At 46.2% G+C, this 24307-nt stretch overlaps 1 protein-coding gene and 2 non-coding genes across 4 annotated transcripts in view; 1 reads left to right on the top strand and 2 right to left on the bottom strand.

Annotated features, from left to right (window-relative positions):
• The window catches only part of LOC148143696 (sulfhydryl oxidase 2-like), a 565239-nt gene that overhangs the window by 13378 nt on the left and 527554 nt on the right, over positions 1-24307 (bottom strand). The window lies entirely within an intron of this gene.
• On the bottom strand, positions 6074-6151 carry trnap-cgg (transfer RNA proline (anticodon CGG)). The gene is given in 2 exon segments: positions 6074-6109; positions 6116-6151. It is a non-coding gene; the product is annotated as a tRNA-Pro (tRNA).
• Positions 22230-22301, top strand: trnae-cuc (transfer RNA glutamic acid (anticodon CUC)). Its single transcript has one exon. It is a non-coding gene; the product is annotated as a tRNA-Glu (tRNA).

Genomic DNA, 24307 nt, shown 5'->3' with positions numbered 1-24307 from the left:
GAGAGGATGTTATTCGATATGTTGCATAGCTTTATCGATAATCGAGAGTATACTGTTAGGACGATTAATCCTGAGTTGGATGTGTCCTGCTACTTGTGCACAGGCAATCTGGCAAATTTCCAGATAGTTGGGTAGATGCCAATGTTGTAACTGCACTGAAGAGCTGAGAAAACTGAATGCAGTTTGTATTACACTCGGAGCAAGTGGATGATCTCTCCCCAGTGTGAACTCATTGATGTGTCGGCAGAAGTGAATTCTTTTGCACACTCTCACCAGAATACATGGCACACAAACAGCCTGTCCCCAGTTTGAACTCGCTGGTGCACAGTGAGGTTGACTGACTGTGTGAAACACTTTCCACAGGAGGTTCAGCTAAACGGTATCTCCTCAGTGTGATAAGCAATTTTTTCTGGAAGCTGGAATACACTGTGAATCCCTTTCCACATGTAGGGCAGGCAAAAGCTTATTTCCAGTGTGACTGTATCAATCAATTTCCAGCTAGACTGGGTAACTACAATCTCTTCCCATAGTCTCCACATTTACATGGTTGCATCATGGTGTTGGAGTCTTCGTGTTCGTCCAGGACAAATGATCAATGCAATGTTATGAAGTCGAAAGCATGTATTGTCAGTTTATGATAGAGAGTGTTTTTCTCAACTTAAATTACAGTCACAGCTGCTAGCAAAAGGTCGGGCTGTTTCAAATGTAGCAATTGGCTGTTAAATGGATACCTGTGTTCTGTTTGATGTTATTACAACAATTCAAATGTAATTAATTTAAGCTATGCCCAGGATACCGGAAGACAATGAGATTTGAATTTAATTGTTTTGATCCCTGGAAATCAATCAAATAAGAATTTAATGTGTCATATGGGGGATATAAACCCGGCATTTTGAAAGTTATTGGAGAGCAACTGCTGATTCTTGCTCTCAGAGAAATTGAAAACACTCTCCATCAAAGGTACCTGTTCACGTGAAAAATACAGTAAAAAGAAGAGCACCCAGGAAGATCAGCAGCTAGAAAAGTGAAAACATCAATGAAGAGGAGACTGTGTGGCCTTGAGATTAAGTTAATGTAACGTTTAATAAATATGTTATTAGAATAGCATATTAAGTTGTGTCGAGTTGGGGTCAGATGGTAAATAGTTAAAGAAAGGGGTGTTGGATTTGTGAATAGGTTTTGTTTAGTGTTCACTATTAGAGTTAGAAAAAAATTCTTTAAATAGTGGAATTTAGGAATTCTGTAACTCACATTTTAACAGATTATGAGGCAAGATAAGCTTTTTCTGGGCGGTTAGTTTAATTAACAGGGTTTGATCTCCATGACGTAACAATAAGTATTATTCTTACTCACACACGGATTTATGGATTATGATTCTTCTTTTCATATGTAAATCTTCTCCCTAAAATCCTGTTAGGAAGTTTTACAGAAGTTATTCCTGTCAATTCATGATGGAAATTCTGAATAGATACTTCTGGTTTCCCTAAAACATTGTGTCCTCTTGTTGACCAAAGCTGGAAATTCCTGTCACATGAGACAGTGGTTTTGTCTCAATGTAACTGGTCTAGTCCTAGCTAACCCTGGTTAATGTTCTGTGAGAGATGTTCAAATCTCACCAGGCCAGATAGGGGTGTTCTGTTAAGTCATTAAAAATCTGGACTGTCAACTATTGTAAGATACCATTGGGCTCACCTTTCTCCGGTTAGACATACATGTGACTCCATTGTGGTTAAATCCTCACTGCCCTCCAGACAACGAGGGATGGACAATAAACACACGCTGGCACAGAGATGAACACATATCTCTTTTGTGCTTCAGCTCTTGGCGTGACTGACCGCATGTCCTGCCCAATAGAAAGTGGGGCAGCTCGGGACGACATTCTGGAATTGGTGGGACACCGAGCCAATCAGAGTGAACAAAAGGCAGCGACGAGTTATTTATGGAGCATGCGCAGTCCGGGTGTCTGAGCTGGTGGAGTTGAAAAGTGAGAGACAGTTCTGGAGGGAGGGACTGGATGGGTTTAGGAACAATCTGCTGGGAAGTGTTTGTATTCGAGTTAGTACTGAACTCTGGGAAATTCGTTCACACGGGGTTAGAGTGGAAGAATTTCCCCACAACAATCTCAAACGAAGAAGAACGTTTGTCTCTCCTGCACTAAGAAGGAGAGGCTTCGGAGCAGCTGGTTCTTGAAGGTAAGTGAGCTGCAATTCTCTCTCTCTGTCTCTCCCTCTCTCTAAAGAAACAAAAACTTGTATCTACGGGAGGACAGTGTGTGTCTGAGAGCGGAGTTTATAGGTGATGCTTCTTCATACACTCTAATCTTGATCTTCTTGAAGTGAGGATCTGTCAGTTATTCCTGGGATGGAGATGTAGGAATCCGTCTGTAAATATCCCACTGCTCTCACGATCTCTACTCTCATTGAGGGCTGAATCTTGTGGAGGGCCAGAACGCGCCCTTTACCTGAAAGACATTTGTCAGCTAGTTGAGTTTTTCGTGACAGTCCAGTAATGTGTCACGGTCAGTATTTGAGTGACTTTCACACAAATTACTGGATGCAAAGAACTCCATGGTGACCCAATGGTTAGCATTGCTGCCTCTCAGCTCTGGGGACCTGAGTTTGATTCCAGACTCTGGTGACTGCGTGGAGTTTGCCCTTTCTTCATATGTCTGTGTGGTTTCCTCTCGGTGCTCCTGTTTCCTCCCACAATTCAACGGTATATGGGTTAGGTGGGATGGCCATGCTAAATTGTGCAGGGATGTGCAGGGATGTGCAGGCTGGTGGGTAAGCCATGGGGAATTCAGGGATATGGGGTGAGTCTTTGTGGGATGCTCTTCAGAGGGTGGGTGTGGATTCAAACGGCCTGCTTCCACACTATAAGGTTTTTATGATTCTTAACTCCTTTTAATATCTTAAACAGTACGATTGCTCAATCTCTAATTTTTCCTGATTTAAGTTTGTTTTACAGAGAATCACAGAGACACATTTATCAGCAAGAATTCCAAGCAAATATCTTATCAGGATCTTAGAGTGAGTCAATTCATCAGGATTTGAAAACCATTAGATTGTCAATGTTTGTCTGTGGGAAAAGTTTGCAAACATCAGTGTACCCAGTGACAAATGGACAAGTCCTGCACCAGTTCCACAGATTGAATAGCATCCCACCATTCACAGCAGGGAGAGATTGTATCGCCACAGTGGCTCAATCCCAGCCTCAGGCGACTGTCTCTGTGGAGTTTGCACATTCTCCCTTGGTCTGTGCCAGCTCCATCTGGATACTCTGGTTTCTTCTCCCAATTCAAAGATGGGCGGGTTAGGTGAATTGACCATGTAAAATTGCACATTGTTTTCAGGGACGTGTTGGTTAGGTGCATTAGTCAAGGGTAAATGTTCAGTAATGGGGTAGGAGAATAGGTCTGGATGTCTTTATCCCCAGAGGGTTGGTGCAGACGTGTGGACTGTAGGGATTCTATAAGTCTATTAACCCTGTCCTCTGTCTGGGTGAGGAATCAGCTGATCATCCAATATGGAGAGACATGATCTACACCACAGAAACCATGGAAATGTGCAAACTGTGGGAAGGGATACAAATGTCTATACATGCTGGAAATTCATTGATGCAGTCACACTGGAGATAAATCATTCATCTACTGTTTGTGGGAAGGGATTCAATCAATCACCCGTTCTTGAGAAACAAGAATGCAGTCAGCGGGGAGAGTCCATGCATCTGCCCTGAGTGTGGGAAGAGATTCAGTGACTCATCCTACCTGCTGACACACCACTGAGATCACACTGGGGAGAGGCCATTCCCCTGCTCTGAGTGTAACAAGGCATTCTCTGTTATCAACCTCTAGGCACACCAACTGGTTAACACTGAGAGACATTTCAAATGCTCACATTGAGAGAAAAGTTTTAAACACAAACATGAAATTCTAATACATGAGTACGTTCACTCTGGGGAGAGGGCATTCCCCTCTCTGTGTGTGGGAAACGATTTGTCCATTCAAAAAAACCTTCTGAAACCCCAACGAATACACACTGGTAAGAGGCTGTTACCTGCTGCTTTTCTGGGAAAGGATTTACTCAGTCATCCCACCTTTTGAGTTCACACCTGACTCAGGCAGCTGTGTGCTGCTGCGACTGTTCTCATTAAGATTCAGATGGATCTCCCCCAGGAAACAGATGCAGTGGAACAGCGAAATGTGGCGCTTGTGAGCAGAAGGCGGCATTGTGTTACTGTACTTCTCAGAGAGAGGGAAAATCTGACTTTGAAAGAATGAATTATAAACGTGATGATTCAAAGTTTGTCCCATTACAGGCAGAACTGGGCCCACACCAACACTCACAGGCACAAAATCAGATTCACAGACAGCTATATAGAAACTTTCAGACACACGCTTCCGGGACAATGTGTGCCACTGCAGACAGTTTGTCATTCATACACAGACAGACACACTCAAACTTCCCACCGACATAATCTGTGTCCCATTGCTTGCAGAGATAGTCATATCAACACAGAAAAACAGACATTAACACAGAGATGGAAGCGCAATACAGTCAGAGTGAGACACAGAATCACTGACTTTTACAAACAAGTTCGGAGATATACTCAGACAATGTTGTGTTCAGCTTTGTGAAAATCCTTGTTTCCTTGTGAAATAAATCTGTGTCCTTTGGGTGCAGAAGCCTTTGTTTTATTGTCTAAATGTAAGTGTGTTGTGGCTGCTGCTGGTTTGAAACTGCGGCTTTGTCTCTGTGTGGATTTTAAGTCTGTAATCTGTGTGTGAGGTGAGGAGGTGGGGGAAGGAAGAGAGGGACAGACAGACAGATAGTTTGGACTAAACTATTGAGCTGCTGCTTTCTCTCACACCACCCCCGCTTCCTCTCAACTCACAACTTGCAATGCTCCATCCCTGGGGGTGGTATACTCTCTGTAGAAGAGCTGAGTTTTGGGCACAGAAGGGTCTTTAAGTCATAGACCTGAAGGTATTTAAAGGAGGTCCTGTCAGCCATAGTTCCCATTGCCATGTGGATGGAGCATGAAGTGAGTATCAAAGGTGTGTGTGTGTGTGTGTGTGTGTGTGTGTGTGTGTGTGTGTGTGTGTGTGTGTGTGTGTGTGTGTGTGTGTGTGTGTGTGTGTGTGTGTGTGTGTGTGTGTGTGTGTGTGTGTGTGTGTGTGTGTGAATGAGTGTGGGTACTGTTCGAGTCTCAGTGTCAGTTTTGATCGATTAACCACCGTCCATCACCCCCACACCGTCCCTGAACCAGACAGACTGTCGTAGATTCTCGGAGTAAGGCCTGTCTCTCATGGATGAGAGGGAGTGTATGAAACCACAGAGAAAGCAGGGACCCAATGGAATTGTATCCCTTCCTCAGTCTCTCTATGTTTTTTCTTAACTTCTGTTTTTCTGACTTTTCTCCCTTTTCTCGCTCAATCTGTGTCTCTCTTTCTTCTTGTCTTCCATTCCCATCCGTCTGTCCTATGGGTTCAGGAACAAGATTGTTTGATGTTTGCGTCACCTACTGACCCTGATCACTCCCTGTACGAAAAAGTCCTTCCTAATGTCACTTTTACTTCTTTTCCTCGTGATTTTAAAACTCTGCTGAATCGTTGTCGATCCTTTCAGGCGTGGGAGCATTTGCACTACATTATTCCTGTGTCTAGACACTCATGACTTGAAAAACGTCAGGCAGGCCAGCTTTCAACCTACTGTTCTCCAAGGAGAACTGTCCCAACTTTTCAATCTACCTTCATTGCTGACAATCCTCATACACGGCACCATTAACGTCAACCTGTTCAGCACTGCCTCCAATCACTTCACTTCCCCGCTTCCTGAAATTTCACGCTCACAATTGAGCAATAATGCAGCTGGAGGATTCATTCAGAGTCGGACTGCGCGGGCGAACGATGTGCAATGTTTGTTTTCACTTTGAGCAAGTGTTTCCTTTTACCCTGTTCGCTGTCATGGGAGTTCGACGCCATCCCTCCTTCACGCAGTCCGATCTCATTTAATAAATGTGCTTTTTGAGAAAATTGCGCCGGCGTTTCTGCACAAGGCAACCGAAGCAATGAGGGCTCGTCCGGGATTCGAACCCGGGATCTCTCGCAAGTCCACCCGAAGCGAGAATCATACTGCTAGACCAACGAGCCACAGGCCGCTGCCGACGCGCGCTTCGCTGACCCCGGACGCTCCAAGCGCCCTCCCCTGAAGCAGCTGCGACTTGCTCAGTGTGAAAAACGTTTGAGTTGCTCCAAGAATCGCAAGCAGCAAAGAGATTCCACAACATTTGCTTTTCATTCCGTCTCCCTGCGCCCAGGACGCTGTTGTTTGTCCCGTTCCCAGTAACTGGACTCTCTCCACTGGCGGATAATTAAACCAATTTGTTTCGACGTGCAAATAGTTCTGGGGGAGGGCAGAGCCCATTCGCTCTTCTGCTCTCTGTCAATCACTTGGGGTGGGAGACGTCAGTTACACTAATGCGTAGGAAATGGGCAAGTTTTAACTACATTACACAGGTCTGTAATCAAAGAGACAGAAAGATGCTGTGCTGGTGGGACAGATGGAAATGGACACCGGAAACTGTTCCCTCAGGTAAATTCATATGAGTGTATTTGTGTGCAGCCGGCTCGGTTTTCAGAATTCGTCTTCACACAGCAATCCTGCAGAAAGACTTTTCTAACACGGGCGTCTGTTTCTTTGCTGCGAACGGGCAGCAGTGAACATCTGAGCCCCAACTGTCCCAGATGAAGTTGAAAATGAGCCATTGTTTCTCCCTCAGCCGCTCTGTCCCAGAGACAGGGAGAGGGGCGGCATAAACGCGTGACGTCATTCCGCCGCAGCCTGAAGCCGTTCAGTCCATCATTTCCATGCGACTTTCTGTCACTTGTATCTCTCCGAGGCGATTCGCAATCGGTGATATGTGTCCTAACCATGGGAACTGTGTCTGTATGGTGATGCTGCTTTCGAAATGCTGATCGTCCTGTCATTCACGTCTGAACCGGAGTGGGGAATTATTGCAGGGAATGAATACGACCGCAAATAATGTGGCTTTGCGGCTCAGTGGTTAACACTGCTGTCTCATAACGGTACCTGAATTCGATCCTACCCTTGTGCGGCTTGTTTGTGTGGAATTTGTTCAATCCCTCGTGTCTGCGTGGGTTTCCTGCGGTGCTCCGGTTTCCTTCCACAGTCGAAAGATGTGCAGGTTAGGTGGACTGACCATGCTAAACTGCCCCATAGTGCCCAGAGGTCGGTAGGTTAGGCGCATCAATCAGAAGTAAATGTCGGGTCTGGGCGGGTTACTCTTCGGAGGGTTGATAAGGACTTGTTGAGCAGGAGGGCCTGTTTCCGCAGTGTATGGATTAGAATTCGAATTGTTTCTACTTCACTAGCCCGTTCCCATTTCAGAGAAGAGGTGTTAGGATTCAGTTCAGAGCAGACTGGCGGAAAGCAATTCAAATCTCCACAAGCACTTCCCCTCAATTGTGTAAGTTGGGCCAGTGTTTAGTGACACATTCAGCTCAGATGCTCGAAGATTTGTGAAGCAGAAGCAAAGGCAAGATATAGAACAGAGTACCGTTGCAAAGGGAAGCAATAGCAGACGAGAGTTTCGATCGAGTGACATGAACCCAGCACCCTCCTGCTGCGCCCCTCTACTTTCCCACGCGGAGGGTTTTCCACAGGTCCATTCAACCTTTTGTCTGCAGTGTGGCATGCACGTTCGAGCCTGATGTCAAAGATCTCCACTGCTGTCGTGTAATATGCTGTTTCGCAGACGTATGGAGGCTGTGTAAATATAAACTTATTTCTAAATTCCCACACTCTGTTGATCGAACTGTGATTTCACTCTGAATCACAACATGTGTCACAGCGCAGACGGAGGCCATGCGGCCCACCTTCGATCTGCTGGTTCTACACTGTTAGTAAACGTGTGTCTCAATTCGTATTTCCGTGCCTTTTCCGTGTAAATCTGCACATCTGAACATGACCACCGAATTCCCTTTCGGGTCCATTGAATCTTCCTCTTTGTCAATGTCAGACAGGGATTTACTGACCCTAACCACTCCCTGTACGAAAACGTTCTTCCTACTGTCACTTTTACTTCTTTCCCTCCTGACTTTAAAACTCTGCCGAATCGTTGTGGATCCTTTCAGGCGTGGGAGCATTTTCACAACATTATTTCCTGTGTCTAGGCCTCTCATGATTTGCAAGGCTTCTGTTCTCCGTGGAGAGCAGTCCCAATTTTCCAATCTTGCTTCATTGCTGACATTCCTCAAGCACCGCATCTCTGGCAAGTCGGAGTAGTAGAAGACCCAAAGCGAGAATCATACCCCTAGACCAACGAGCTGGATACCAGGCGCACCCCATCGCCCGTACCCGCCCCACCTCTTGAACTAGCTGAGACTTTCTCAGTGTGAAATACATTTGAGAATGCTCTTGGAATTGCAAGCGGAAAACAGTTTCCAGAAAAGCTGCTTCTCATTCTGTCTCTTTGCTGCTGTTTGTCCCGTCCCCAGGAACCGGGCTCTCTCCACTGTCAGATAATTCAACCGTTTTGTTTCTAAACATTTTTCTGATACCCAGGTGGCTAGTGACAAGCACTGCGCTCCTCAACATAGGGTACAGAGAACAGGAGAAGACCACGAAGACCTCCACGAGTGTGTCACCTCAACTGTGCACATTGGGCCAGTACATCCATGTGAAATATTTATGTTGATTTTTTTGGGAAGCAAATGAGGTGCAGAACAGAGCGCCCTAAGACAGGAAAGCTGCTAAAGACGACATTACGTGAATAGGAGAGAATATGACATGGCGGCTTTCAGGCACTAAAATAATGGAACTGTAGGTGGGGCTGGAGGGTATTCAAGTGGAAAATGAGGCGTTGTTCTTCCATCTGGAGCTGAGCTTTGCTGGAACACTGCTGCATTTCTGAGACTGAGATGTTGGCCAGGGAACAGGGTGGTGTGTTAACGTGGCGGGCAACCAGAAGCTCAGGGCCTTTTTTGCGGGCAGAATTGAGATGTTCTGTGAAACAGTCACACAGTTTATGCATCATGCTACGTTGGGGAAGCGACACTGTGAGCAGCGAATGCAGTAGACTAGGTTGTGGCAAGTGTGCAGGCAAAGTGCTGCTTGACCTGGCAGGTATGTTAGAGCCCTTGGATATTCAGGAGGGAGCAGGTAAATGGGCAGGTGTTTCACATTCGGCGGTTGCAGGGGAATGTGCCTTGGGACTATGGGAAGTGGGTGTGGTTGTTGAGAGTGAAGGAAGAGTGGACCTGAGGTGTAAGCCCTGCCCATTTACCTCCTCTTTTACATAAATCGTGAAGTTGGAAGAAAGTTCCATAGAATGATTCAGTACCACGTGACTCATGAACTAATTTGTATTCATGTTCCGGGGCCAGCATCATTATTGTGTCACAGCAGCTGCAGGCCATCCTCGGGGGCTCGCCGTATGACGTCACGGTACGGCTGGAAGCCTCGGGACAGTTAATCAAGTAACCTCCCTGTGGGTCAGGGCAACCCTGCATCGGAAAGCACTGAGATAGTCAACCACTACCAGTTAACATGGGGAACACATCTCCACATTTCGCAGCCTCGAGGCAAACTTCCCGTCTTTCCACTTAAAGTTCAAGAGCACTCAAACCGACATTCCCCAGGTAAGTTTGGAAGAATTTTTTCCAGGTGTTCGCAAAGTATATCTATGAGCACTTTGTTAAAGTTTGAAGTTTGCAAGTGTGGAAATTTTGTGCTTTTGAGCGAAATCACAGTTCGAAAAAACAGAATGTGGGAATTTAGACAGAGTTTACATTTGCGCGTCGGCGATATGTCTGCGGGCGCGTGATGGGAGCATCACACAGAAGGGAAACCATCTCTCCTTTTCACTCAATGTCCTCTTTAGCAGCTTTCCCGTATAACGGCGCACTGTTCTGCACCTCGCCTCCTCATCTGCTTCCCAAAACACTTCGACATAAATATTTCACATTGATATACTGGCCCAATGTGCACAGTTGAGATGACACACTCGTGGAGGTCTGCGGGGTCTTCTCCTGTTCTCTGTTGAGGAGGGCAATGCTTGTCACTGGTCACTCAGGTGTCAGAGAAAAGTTTAGAAACAAAACGGCTTAATTTTCTGCCAGTAGAGAGGGGCCGGTTCCTGGAGATGGAACAAATGACAGCAGGGAGACAGAATGAGAAGCAGCTGTTCTGGAAATTCTTTGCCTGACCCCATTCAAAACAGACAACTTCACAACTGGAGGGAGAACAGCAAACAGACCGCCCCGGGGCGGGCTTGAAACATCAACCTTTAAATTAACAGCCGAACGCGCTGACCAATTGCGCCACACAGGCAAGGAGCCACGCCCCCTTCCCCATCGCTTAGGGGAGGCTATGAGTGAATTCATAATTCAGCTTGCCCATCCGAGAATTGCAATTGTCGTCTATCAGTTTTCCTTTTCCTTGATAAAGCCACCATGCTGCAGAGTTCTGACGTTAACACGGACTTGCGCAGCAATGGAAACATTCACAACGTGAACAACCAAAGATAATCACCGTCACTGATTCCCTTCCACAGGCCCAACTTTGTGAAGCAGTGTCTTACACTGGCAAAGGAAACACCCTTGTCCACAGGTGCCTGCTTCATTTCGATCACGATTTCATGCCCCCTCACTGTTCTAGTCTCATTTCCAAACACTTTGCTCATAGCCTCAAAAGAAGTTCTGCGGGTATCTGCTTGTTCCACCCGAACAGGCAGTGGGTTGCAGATACCCACCAGTCCCAATGTGAGTGAAATTCTTTTCCCCCTCCACTGATTTGAATCTTGAAGAAGAAGCCGGGGAGCAAGCTCCCTTTCTTTTCGACGACATTTCTCATTTTGTACTTGGCAGGGTTCACACCTGCGTGGGGAAACCGCAATGGATTTCAAGTCCATCGCATTAACCACTCGGCCCACGAAAAGAGACCCACACTGACAACTTCACTTCCCAGCTCTGTCTGCCTGTGGAGCTAAGAAAGAGTGAATCATCGCAGAGTTTGTTTGAATCGAATCACTTCACAGTGTTTCGAAAGGGTTAAATATCTGCACACGGTGTTTGCAGATATTTAGGTGTTTCATCCCAAAAGATGAAATGTACTTTCAGTTAAAAACAAAACTAGAAATTGCAGGAGGAACTCAGCAGGTCAGGCAACATCTGTGGAAAGAGAATCAGAGACAACATTTCAGGATTCTCTTTTCTCCGACAGGGACTGTCAAACCTGCCGAGTTTCTCTTTTTGTCTCGGCTTCTCAGCATCCGCAGTCCCTTCCATTAGACATTAATTCAACTCAGAAAACCCTTTGTGGAGAAGATTTCCGTTTGGGGAACATTTTCCTGTCCCCATTAAAAACGCACTGCTTCTAAGCCAAGCAAGAACAGCGAACATACCGCCCCTGGGTGGGCTGGAACCAACAACCTTACGGTGCACAGCCGAACGTGCTGACCAATTGCGCCACAGAAACAGGCAAGAGCATGAGCTGCGCCATCGCGTAGGGGAGGCTATTAGTGAATTCATAATTCAGCCTCCCCGCCGAGAATTACAATTGTCGTCTATCAGTTTTACTATTCCATAATAAAGCCTGGGAGATTTATTGTGGAGACACCGGGGACAGTCTGCAGACACATCCAAGTCACAAGGAACTAGATTTCTTACTCCGGGGCCGTCGCCCTTCGAGCCTTTCAGTGTTTTGCCTGTTCCCGAGTTCTCTCATTGGCTCGGAGACGAGAAGGGATTTGAATTCCTGATGTGCAGGAACGACAATTCTTTCAATGTCTCAGATCAGTTCATGTTCCGAGAACATCGGAGTCAATCTCCCGGCCTCTTCAACAAGGGGACGGTGTCTGCACTGTCTCTGCTCAGTGGGACAGTTCATCTTTCATTCTCCTCTAAATACGCTTCCCTAATAGTTTCTAATGATTCACAAAGCTGGAGACTGGGATTTCTGTTTTGCTTCATGAACATTTTTACATTTCCCAACTGAGAATATTTTGCCAAAATCTCTTCCCAATTGTACCCCTTGCGTCATGTCCAGGGATGAGGAATTTCCATTTTGGGGAGACATTCCCAAGGTTGGGAATGTTCGCTTTGGAGCAAAGAAGGTTAACTGGAGATTTTTTGGGGCTGTTGGTAATGATGGGAGAAGAAACGGTGGGAATGGGCAGATTAATGATTAGAAGAACCAATTGCCACTGACCAGAGTCAGTTACCAGAGGACAGGGATTGAAGTTCTTGAATGAAAAGCAGCACTTGTGCCTAATAAACACAGAGAATACTGCAGAAAGCCAACAGGTCGAGCAGCCTCTGTGGAAAGGTAAACAGAGCTGACGTTGTGAGGCTGGAACGTTGTTTGTTCAGAACTCGAGTTTCCTGCATGGCAATAAATTCCCAGACATGAGAACATTCTTTTCTTTTTCCACAAAATTGAAAGCACTATCCCACCCCCTGTCACCCCTCTATTCTCACTCCGCTCAAACTAAATCTCCCGACGGTACTGATTCAGGATCTTACAGAGACCGAAAAGTAAAAACATCAAGGCAAACACCTCTGAATTTTGGATACCTCCACCTGAAAGTTAGTGTCTTTCACGACATCTAGGAGTGAGTAAGTCTGATTTTGGGAAGCAAAAAAAAGTGTCAATACAGGATGAAATTTCAATGCAGCTTCTTGAGAAACAACCAGACACGAAATGGTTAACATCTGGGGAGGTAGAAGTGGGGAGATGGGGGAAATGAGATATCAAGGCATTGGCACCGACACCAGACAGAAACTGAACATACAGGCATGGCAAACATTATGGGCAACCCAGAGTCATAGAGATACACAGCACAAAAACAGGTCCTTCAGTCCAAATCATCCGTGCCAGATAGCCTAAATTAATCTCGTCTCATTTACCAGCACTTGGCCCATATCCCTCTGAACTCTTCCTATTCATATACCCATCCAGATGCCTTTTAAATGTTATAATTGGACCTACATCCACCACTTCCTCCGGCAGATCATTCCTTACACTTGCCTCCCTCACCCCAAACATATTACCCTCCTGTTCTGGACTTCTCCCATCCCAGGGAAATGACCTTGTCTATTTACCCTATCCAAGCTTCTCATGACTCAATAAATGTCTGTAAGGTCACCTCCTCAGCCTCTGGTATACCGGGGAAAACAGCTCAAGCACTGCGTTTACTTTTGGGTTCACACTCACTGAACCTTCCTCCCGTGTAAAACATTGTTTCCCTCCCCAACACTGTCCAGGGAAAAGCAAGGATTTCTGAGACTCTGGAGTTGGGGGAATGCCAAGTAGAATTCCTACAATGTGGAACACGCCATTCTGCCCAACAAGTCAACACTGACCATCCAAAGTGTAACCCATGCAGACACATTCCCCTATCCCATTACTCGACATTTACTGTACACTGTGGGCCCATTTCGTATGGTCACTTCAGCCAAAACTGCACGTTGTTAGATTTTAGAGGAAACCCACGCAGACACGGCAGGGAGAATGTGCAAACTCCATACAGACAGTCGCCCCAAGGCTGGAATTGAACGCGGATTTTTGGTGCTGTAATACAGCAATGCTAACCACTAATCCATCGTGCTACCTCCGTGCACAAAAAGAGGTGGGGATTGGGAACTTTGTTAATTGAATCACATAGTGGATTGTTGAGTAAGGTTAAATCTCACGGGATCCAGGGAGAGCTAACCAACTGGGTACAAAATTTAGAAGCGCATTGTTGTAGATACTGGAATCCTTCCTGAAAACAACAAATGCTGGAGATCACAGTGGGTCAGGCAGCGCTGTGCTACTGTATGACTGGATAGTGTGGATGTGGAGATGATGTTTCCACTAGGAGAAGGGTTGAAGATGCCAAGTCATTGAGAGCATTTAAGACAGAGATAGGTTCTTGATTAGGATGGGGTCAAGGGTTATGCGGAGAGGGCAGCAGAATGGGATGGAGAAACATATCAGCCATGATCGACTGGTGGAGCAGACTCGATGGGCCAAATGGCCTCATCCTGCTCCTGTGTATTCTGGTCTTAAAGCTGGGCAGATATCTTAAGGGGTTCTCACAAACTATTTCAGAATCCTGAAGACGAGTTGTTGGACTCGAAACTTTAACTTCGCTTTTTCTCCACATATGCTTCTCGTCCTGCTGAGTTTTTCCAGTGTTCTCAGTTTTTGTTTCAGATTTCCAGCATCCACAGTTCTTTGTCTTATTTATCACAGTCATTTCTTGCCCTTCCCAAGTGTCTGGAACTTCATCTCTCTGATCTACAAACTGTACACTTACCATAGAAATGACCACTACCTCCTTATTAGAGTAGATCCCTTTGTTGCAAAATGATTGTTCAATTCTGTGATCAGAATTATTGCCTTCGTAATTAATTACACCAGGGACTCTCAAGATCTGAGGCAAGAACACAACCAGATTATTTCAGACAGAACATTTATGTGATTTGAAGCATTTCCCTAATCCCTACTTTATCAGCATGTTGCTGGGAATGGAGGGTTTGAGTTAAGAAGAAGCTGGGACATTTTTCCAACGGAGCCTAGCAAATTGAGAGATAACTTAATAGAGATTTTTAAAATCAGAAGAGGTATAGATAAGGTGTCATTTCCAGGAGGCTCAGAATATTTTATTGCACCAGAAGGTGTAAAAGGGGGTCAAAGCTTCAGCAGAAATCAAGCAGAGCTGAGAACAGACAACATCTAGCTCTGTGGGAACAGGGAGACCAGAGGACAGAGAAATCAGGGCCTGAAATCCGAGCTGACACCAGACTACCATGTTATCAGTGCTTTGATTAGCAGTGCCCACCCTCTACCTTAACTGAGCTTCCCACTCGACGTGAATGCCACGCATGCCCTCGATATTCAGGATCCAATCCTTGTCATTCTGAAGCCATATTTCTGGAACGGGTCTCAGATCATAATTATTCTCTTCAACGTGTGCAGTCAATTAATTCGCTTTTGTTAGAATGCAGCACACATTCACATACTGAGCTTTTAGTTTTTTTTTGTGATGGTTAGAATCCAGTTTTGATTGCTAGTACATTTTTTCTCCTTGTCCCTTTCTATCATTCTCTGGTGTTTGGTTTCACATCACTACATTGCTCACTGGCCTTGATTTGGATTGGCCATGCTAAATTGCCCAGTGTCCAGGGATGTGCAGGTTAGGTGGGTGAGCCATGGGAAACGCGAGGTTATAGTTTCAAAGTAATAGAAGGAGTAGGCCATTTGGCCCATCGACCCTGCTCCGCCATTCATTAAAATCATGGCTGATCTATCAATCTTCTCAGCTCCTCCTAATTGCATTATCCCAACTACCCTTAATTCCCGTACCACGCAAAAACCCATCCAACAGTGTCTTAATGAAGCTGCCTCTACTGCTTCCTTGAGCACAGAATTCCATAGATGTACCGCCCTCTGGGAAAAACAGCTCCTCCTCATCTCTGTCCGAAATCTCCTCCCCACTAATCTTGCAGCCTCCTCTCACCCACCAGCAGAAAAGACCTGATGGGGTGGTGATGGTGGAGTGTTTAGGAGGTGTGTCTGAGTGGTATGTTTTTGGAGGGCTCAGTGTGGACTTGATGACCTGAATGGCCTGCTTCCACACTGTAGGGATTCAATGATATACTGCAGCTATGTTTGCCCCAGATCACCTCACCCAGAATGTCCCATCTTCCACAAATCGAAAGACAATTCCCACCCTGCCCTCTTGTATGTGTGTTATCTAAATGCTTAATAATTTCGAGTGAATACAGCCCACACCTGCTTCTGCTGCCAGTAACCTTTACAATGCTGGTGAAACAATGCAATACCTGCAGTACGGAAAATCGTAAGGCTTCTAACGATACCAGTTACTGATGTACTGCACCTTCTGATTGACAGCATTGCAAATACAATGCTGGAGCCTGACAGGAATGAGCAGTTTAAAACAAATACCAACCTAACCCTTCACTAGGCTCCCCGCTCAGCACACTGTGCTTACTGCCGGGAAAACTTCAAACACTTCATGAAAATGCAATGAATTTCCACTTTCGAACAAAATCCTGGATGTACTCACTCACCAGCTCCTATCTCACAAATGGAAGATTTCTGCTCCTCGTAAGGGCAAAACATCTTTGAAAGCTGCTTCTGAAATTCCACTCTTCACAACGACACTTCTGCTTTCACCAAAGATCATTACAGTCATGCAGCACGGAAATAGACCCTTCGTCCAACTCGTCCGTGCCAACCAGAGATCCAAAATTAATCTCGTCCCATTTGCCAGCATTTGTCCCATAACCCTCTAAACCCTTCCTATTCATACACCCATCCAGATGCCTTTAAATATTGTAATTGTACCAGCCTCCACCATTTCCTCCGGCAGCTCGTTCCATAAACACATCACCCTCTGCATGAAAATGCTGCCCCTCAGGTCCCTTTAAAGTCTTCCCCCCTCATCTCAAACTTATACTCTCTACTTTAGGACTCCCATATCCTGGGAAAAAGATCTCCGTTATTCACCCTATACATGCACCTTATAAATTTTGAATGGTCACAGACGCTCCAGGGAATACAGCCCCAGCCTATTCAACCTCACCCTGTAGCTCAAACCCTCCAACTCTGGCAACAACCTCCTAAATCTTTTTCGAACCCTTTCAAGTTTCACAACACCTTTCCGACAGCAGGGAAACCAGACTGAGTGCGGTATTCCAAAAGTGGCCTTTCCAATGTCCTGTGCAGCCACAACATTATCTCCAAACTCCGAGACTCAGTGTTCTGACCAATAAAGGAAAGCGTACCAGACGCCTTTCTTGCTATCCTATCTACTTGCAATTCCACTTTCAATGAATTGTGAACCTGCTTTCCAAGGTTTCTTTGTTCACCAACACTCCCCAGGAACTTACCATTAACCACACAGGTCCTGCCCTGATTTGCCTCATCAAAATGCAGCAGCTCATATTCGTCTCAATTAAACTCCATCCGCCACTCCTTGGCCGTTCGGCTCATCTGATCAATTATAATTTATATCAAACTTTCTTTCTTCTCTTATTCCCTAAAAGCTGAAAATCTCCATCCCACACACTGTCCCTCCATTCTCACTTTGTTGAACCTAATCCCTGCTGTCCTCATCCTGAAGGGTTTGGTTTATGCTGATTAACAGACCCACATTCAAGGGGGATCTAACTGAAACGGATAGAATATTGAACAGCCTGGACAGTGTGGACATTGGGAAGATGTTTTCATTGGGAGGAGAGACTCATACCCATGGGCATAGCCTCAGCATAAAGGGAGAATGGAGATTAGGAGAAATTTCTTTAGCCAGAAAGTGGTGAATCTATGGAATTCATTGTCACAGAAAGCTGTGGAGGTCAGATCACTGACTATGTTTATCACTGAGATAGAGCATCAAGGGTTGAGAGTTGCGGGGGAAAAACGGGAGAATGGGGCTGAGAAACGTAACAGCCAGAATAAATTGGGAGCAGGAGTAGACCACTTGAGCTTTCCAACCTGCACCAGCATTGAACACTTCATAACTGGATATGAATATACCTACATCTCGGGTGGATAGGCTGGAACTTTTCTCACTGGAACATAGGAGATTGAGAGATGACCTTATAGAGGATTATAAAATCATGAGGGATACGGATGAGGTGAACAACAGGTGTCCTTTCCCTCAGGTGGGGGTTTCAAGATCAGGGAGCAAATATTTTGAGGTGAGTAGAGAAAGAGTTTATGAAGACAGGACAAGGATCGTTTTTTAAGAGAGTGGTCTGAGTGCAGAATGAATGTCCAGAAGATGTCATAGAATGTCCAGAAGAATGTCCTATTCATATATCTAACCAAATGCCTTTTAAATGTTGCAATCGTACTAGACTTCACCACTTCCTCTGGCAGTTCATTCAATAAACGTACAATCCTCTGCTTGAAAACGTTGCCCCTTAGATCTCTTTTGTATCTTTCCCCTCTAACGCTAAACCCATGCTGTCTCGTTCTGGACTCCCCCACCCCAGGTAAAAGACTTTGTCTATTTCTCCTATACATGCCCCTCATGATTTGATACATATACAGTTACAACGTTTAAAAGACATTTGGATAAGTACATGAATACGAAAGGTTCGAAGGTTTATGGGCCAAACACTGGTAGGTGGGACGAGTTTAGTTTGAGAACATACTCAGCATGGACTAATTGAATGAAGGGTCTGTTCAGTGCTGTCTGACTCTGTGACTGACCTGTACCGGTCTTAAAACCATTTTCTTACCTCCCCGCATAACCATCCACTTCTTTGTTGTTCAAAACTCTGATGAACTTAGCCTTGAATATGTTCAATGACCCCACTTCTGAACTCATTTCCTCTTCGTAATATACCACTTGCCTTGCTCATTGCCTGCTGCATCTTCCCGACGACTGGCATTGACTGGTGTGGAGGGACTCTGAGACCCCTTTGTACATCCATACATCATTCCTGATGAAGGGCGTGTGCCCGAAACGTTCACTGTCCTGCTCCTCAGATGCTGCCTGACCTGTTGTGCTTTTCCAGTGCCACATTGTTCGACTTTCACCTCTCGTCCTCACTTTCTCCACATTCCAATATATCACCATTTAAACAATGCACTGCTTTTTTTTTTAAAACAGCAAAGGCTATAACTTCACATTGCGGCACTGCGCTTGCCATGTGTTTCCCAATTGAGACACAGACCTGGACCAACTTCAGGAAGAGGCAAAACACTGATTTCTGAACAAAAACCGTAGCACACTCAAAACGTCGGCTCTGTTTACCTTTCCACAGATGCTGCTCGACCCGTTGGCTTTCTGCAGTATTCGCTGTGTTTGTTCTACACAAATGCTGCTTTCCATTAAAGAACTTCAATCCCTGTCCTCTGGTAACTGACCCTCGTCAGTGGCAGTAGGTTCTTCTGATCATTAACCTTCCCATTCCCACCACTTCTGCTCCATCATTGCCAACAGCCCCTGGGAATCTCCAGTTAACCTTCTTTGCTCCAAAGAGAACATTCCCTAACTTGGGAAATGTCTCCACAAAGTTCAAATTCCTCATCCCTGGACATGATGCAAGTGTTACAATGGGGAAGAGTTTTGGGCAAAATATTGTCAGTTAGCAGATGGAAAAATGTTCAGGAAGTAAAACAGAAATCCCAGTCTCCAGCTTTGTGCATCTTTGGAAACTCTTTGGGAAGTGGAATTAGAGGAGAATGAAGGATGAACTGTTCGACTGAGCAGAGACAGTCCAGACACGTCCCCTTGTTTAAGAGGCCGGGAGATTCTCTGGACATGAACTGATCTGAGACATTGAAAGAATTCTCTGCACATCAGGAATTCAAACCCCTTCTCGGCCCGGGACCAATGAGAAAATTCGGGAAGAGGCAATACACTAAAAGGCTCGGAGGGCGATGACCCCGGTGTAGAAGGGCTAGTTCCTCGTGACATGGATGTGCCTGCAGATGGTGGGATCAAACTGTCCCCATGTCTCCATAATGAATGTCCCAGGCTTTATTATGGAAAAGTAAAACTGATAGAAGACAATGGTAATTCTGGGCGGGGCAGGTTGATTTATGAATTGAGTAGTAGCTTCCTCAAGGAGACGGTGCGAGAGCAGCCGGGGCCTGTTTCTGTGGCGCAATTGGTCATCGCGTTCGGCTTTTAACCGAAAGGCTGCTGGTTCCAGACCACCCAGAAATGGAGTGTTTGTTGTTCTCGCTCCTACCGCTTTCTTGGTTACGAAGGTCCGCGTTTTTAACGGCGTCAGGAAAATGTTTCCCAAACGGAAATCTTCTCCACTGCGGAAGCACAGAGGGGTTTCTGAATTGATTGAATTTCTTACATAAAGGACTGCGGATGCTGAGAGTCCGAGACAGAAAGAGGAACTATGGAGAAAGTCAGCAGGTTTGGCTGTACCTGGATGAGAAAAAACGTGTTCTGAAATGTCGTCTCTGACTCTCTTTCCAGAGATGCTGCCTGACCTGCTGAGTTGCTCCTGCAATATCTGTTTTTGTTTCTAACTGAACGTCCATTTCGTCTTTCGGGATGAAACACCCAGACTCGCCATTTGCAGATATTTAACCCTTTCGAAACCTGTGAAGTGATTGGATTCAAACAAACTCTGCAATGATTCACTCTTTCTCAGCTCCACGGACAGAGAGTCCTGGGAAATGAAGCTGTCAGTGTGGTTCTGTATTGGTGGACCGAGAGGTGAATGCGATGGACATGAAATCCATTGCAGGTTCCCCAAGCAGGTGTGAACCCTGCCGACTACAGTTGAGAACTGTCGTCAAAAGGAAAGGGAGATTGCTCCACGTTTTTTTTTAAAGATGCAAATCAGTGGAGGGGTTGAAATATTCAATCATATTGGGACTTGTCGGGAATCTGCAACCCACTGCCTGTCAGGGTAGAACAAGCAGATACCCACAGAGCTGGTTTTGAGTCTGTGAGCCAAGTGTTTGGAAATGAGACGAGAACAGTGAGGGGCGTGAAGTCGTGATCGAAATGAAGCAGGCACCTGAGGATGAATTTTATTTGCCAGTGAAAGATACTGCTTCACAAAGTTGGGAGTATGGAAGGGAAGCAGCGACGGTGTTTATCTTTGGCTGTTCCTTTTATGAATATTCCCATTGTTGAGCATGTCCGTGTTAACGTCAGAATTCTGCAGCATGGCGGCGTCAGGTACACACAGTGCCAGGGGCGCAATGGATGACGCATCTGACTCCACCTACCTGTTTGAAATGCAGCTCACAGCTTCTTCAAACACCCCAATTAATCTTTCTCATTGTCCTGAAGCCGGCATAAGGTTTGAATTCCTGATCTGCAGGAACGAGACTCTTTTCACTGTCTCGCGTCAGTAAGAGTCCCTGAGAACGTAAGAGTCCCTGAGAACATCAGAGTCCCGTCACAGCGCTGTCAGAGGAGGGGAAGCTGAAAGAGCCCCACACGCTGCTCACGGGCACATTTCACTTTCCCCAACTCACCGCCCCAACCACTGCGGCTCCTGGGAGTGGAAAGGGAACAAACATCAAAACCCAATCTCATATTTGTGAATCTTCCGAAAATAAGAAAACTGTTCATCCCTTCGGATCTTTCATCCTGGGCTGACAGGGGTGATTGTAAATGGCTGCCCAGTCAGGGACGATTCGTTTTGGATGAAAAAATCTTCGTTATCTCATCCAAGCATTTCTTGCCACAGAGAACTGTGCGGCAGAGTTCATGTATATATTTCCTTATATGGTATTTTGTAAATACCATTCGTTTGCTGGTTGTTTGTATCGGGTATTTCAGGAACATTAGCCGCTATTCAAGTGTGTTGGTAGGTTTGTGGGCCACCATGATGCTGAGAGGTTTGAGTTGTCTGGACATCATTTAACAGATGTATTTAATATAAGGTCACGTGGCTAGGGTTTCTGCACACGCTGTGTCTGCTTGTGTCAATTTGTTGATGATAAATCGGCATACTGGGTTTACTGGGTCGGCAAAAGTGAGGACTGCAGATGCTGGAAGCCAGAGTTTAGATCAGAATGGAGCTGGAAAAGCACAGCCGGTCAGACAGCTTCCGAGGAGCAGGAAAATCGACGTTTCGGGCAAAAGCCCTTCATCAGGAATAGAGGTAGGACGCCTCCAGGGTGGAGAGATAAATTGGGTGTGGGGGGGTGTGCTGGGGCGAAGGTAGCAAAGAGTAAAATAGCTGAATGGTGGTGGGGATTGAGGTGACAGGTCAGAGAGGAGGGTTTAGCGGATAGGTGGGAAGGGAGATTGGCAAGTAGGACAGGTCATGAGGTCAGTGCTGAGCTGGAAGGTTGGAACTGAGGTAAGGTGAGGGGAGGGGAAATGAGGAAACTGGTGAAGTCCACATTGATGCCGTGGGGTTGAAGTGTTCCGAGGCGGAAGATGAGGTGTCCTTCCTCCAGGCGTCGGGTGGGGAGGGAGCGGCGGTGAAGGCGGCCCAGGACCTGCATGTCCTCGGCATAGTGGGAGGGGGGTTTCAAATGTTGGGCAATAGAGCGATGGGGTTGATTGGTGCTGGTGTCCCGGAGATGTGACTTGACTCTCCAGTCTCTCCAATGTTGTGAAAATCGCATCGGGAAGAATGGGTACAAAAAATTACATTGGTGGATGAACGTGTGAAAGTCTTCATACTACCACAGCCTGGGTTCGATTCCTGGACAGCGAAACAATTTTCAGTAGAGCTACGAATATTCATCCGTGTCTCCCTGGTGTTCTAGTGTTTAGGATTCGGCGCTCTCACCGCCGCGGCCCGGGTTCGATTCCCGGTCAGGGAAGCAATCTTTAGCGTCTCGATTTGCCACCCATTCTTCTTAAATGCGCTGTACAGTTATTTATTGATCTTCATAGTTCCTGGGTGCTGCAGTGTGCAGTGGCTCATTGAAATAGTGTCCTGATTCAGATGTGTTTTTATGTGTAGTGATGATTGCTTCTGTCGTGAAGTACTTGGTTTGCGTGCGATGTTTTCCTGTAGACGCTGTTTTGAATTTACCATTGACTGTTCGCTCTACTGTGGCATCTAGAAATGTCACTTTGCTGTTGTTCTCCTCTTTTGAGAATTTTATGCCCGTAAGGATATTGTTGATGGTGTTGCAGGTTTCCTATAATTTGTTTCATTTTTGATGACAAAAGTGTCATCGCTGTAGCGGACCCAAAGTTTGGGTTGGATCATTGGAAGGGCTGTTTGTTCGAGTCTCTGCATTATTGCTTCTGCTGGGAATCCTGATACTGGTGGTTTCATGGGTGTTTCGTTGATTTGTTTGTAGGGCTTGTTACTGAATATGAAGTGGGTGGGAAGGCACCCTTCCACCAAGTTGACAGTGCTAGCTTTGCTGATGAAGATGGTGCTGTGTTTGTGTCTTTGGTTCTTCGAGTAGTGTCTCCAGTTTTCTTTGGCCACGTTGATGTGAATGGATGTGAACAGAGCTGTGATGTCAAAGGACAACATTATTCCATCCTCTTCTATCTTGGTGTCTTTGGTGTTCAGGAATTCTTGGATGGAGTAAATGGAGTGGCGTGAATCTGCGACTTGGTGTTTTAGTCTTCAGTGGAGGCCTTTGACTAGTCTGTATTTTGGTGTTCCAAGTGGTGAGACAATGGGCCTGAGGGGAGCTCCTGGTTTGAAGAGGAGGAGAACAGCAACAAAGTGCCATTTTTAGATGTCACAGTAGAGCGAACAGTCAATGGGGAACTTCAAACGAGCATCCACCGGAAAACAACACACACAAACCAAATACTTAAACACAGAAGCAATCACCCCAACACCCACAAACGAAGCTGCATCAGGACATTATTTCATTGAGCCACTACACACTGCAGCACAGAGAAACTACGAAGAGCACAAGAGAAATACGTATATAGTGTATTTAAGGAGAACGGGCACCCAATAAACCCAGTCCGCCGGTTTCTCATTGATGCTTCCAAGCTGACTCTCAAAAATTCGGTTCGTCCCTCCATTCTTTCCTGTTTGTTTATTGTGGGTTTTGAAAGCTTTTGCAATCCTCTGACTGAGTATTGGAGTTGGGACGTTATGTTGTGGCTGTACAGGACATTGGTTAGACCACCTTTGGAATATTGTGTGCAATTCTGGTCTCCCTCCTATCAGAAGGATATTGTGAAATTTGAAAGGGTTCTGAAGCACCAATGGGTCCACAGAGGGGAAGGGGCCCTTCTACTGCCCTGAGTGTGGGAAGGCCTTCAGTGATTCCTCTGCCCTGCTGACGCACCAGTTGGTCCACACCGTGGAAGGCTGTTCTCCGGCCCCAAGTGCGAGATGTCCTTCAGCAGTTCTTCCCACCTGCTGAGACACCAGTGGGTCCACACTGAGGAGAGGCTGTTCTTCTGACCCGAGTGCAGGAAGGGCTTTGCTCTTACCTCCGACCTGCTGGCCCATTGGTGGGTCCACATGGGGGAGAGTTAGTTCAGTTGCCCTAAGTGCAGGAAGGCCTTCAGCAATTCCTCAGCCCTGCTGAGGCACCAGTCCGTTCACACCAGGGAGAAGCCGTTCTCCTGGCCCAAGTGTGGGAAGGGCTTTACCCGCTCCTCCACACTGCTGAAGCACAAGCTGATCTACACGGGTGGTGGGAGGGAGAGGCCATTCTGCTGCCCTGAGTGCGGGAAGGCCTTCAGGAATTCCTCCGCCATGCTGAAGTAACAGGGTGTCCACACCGGGAGAGGCCCTTCAGCTGGCCCGAGTGTGGGAAGACGTTCATGTTTTCCTGCAACTTGCGGAAGCACCAGCGTGGGCACCAGCGCTACCAGCAATCAGATCCCACACGTGACG

This window comes from Chiloscyllium plagiosum, unplaced genomic scaffold, assembly GCF_037043375.1.
Source record: "Chiloscyllium plagiosum isolate Xiang-an unplaced genomic scaffold, Cpla_swu_hap1 HiC_scaffold_27, whole genome shotgun sequence".
Lineage (NCBI taxonomy): Eukaryota > Metazoa > Chordata > Chondrichthyes > Orectolobiformes > Hemiscylliidae > Chiloscyllium > Chiloscyllium plagiosum.
The sequence above is the reverse complement of the archived record's forward strand: the minus strand, read 5'-3'. Positions and strand labels throughout refer to the sequence as shown.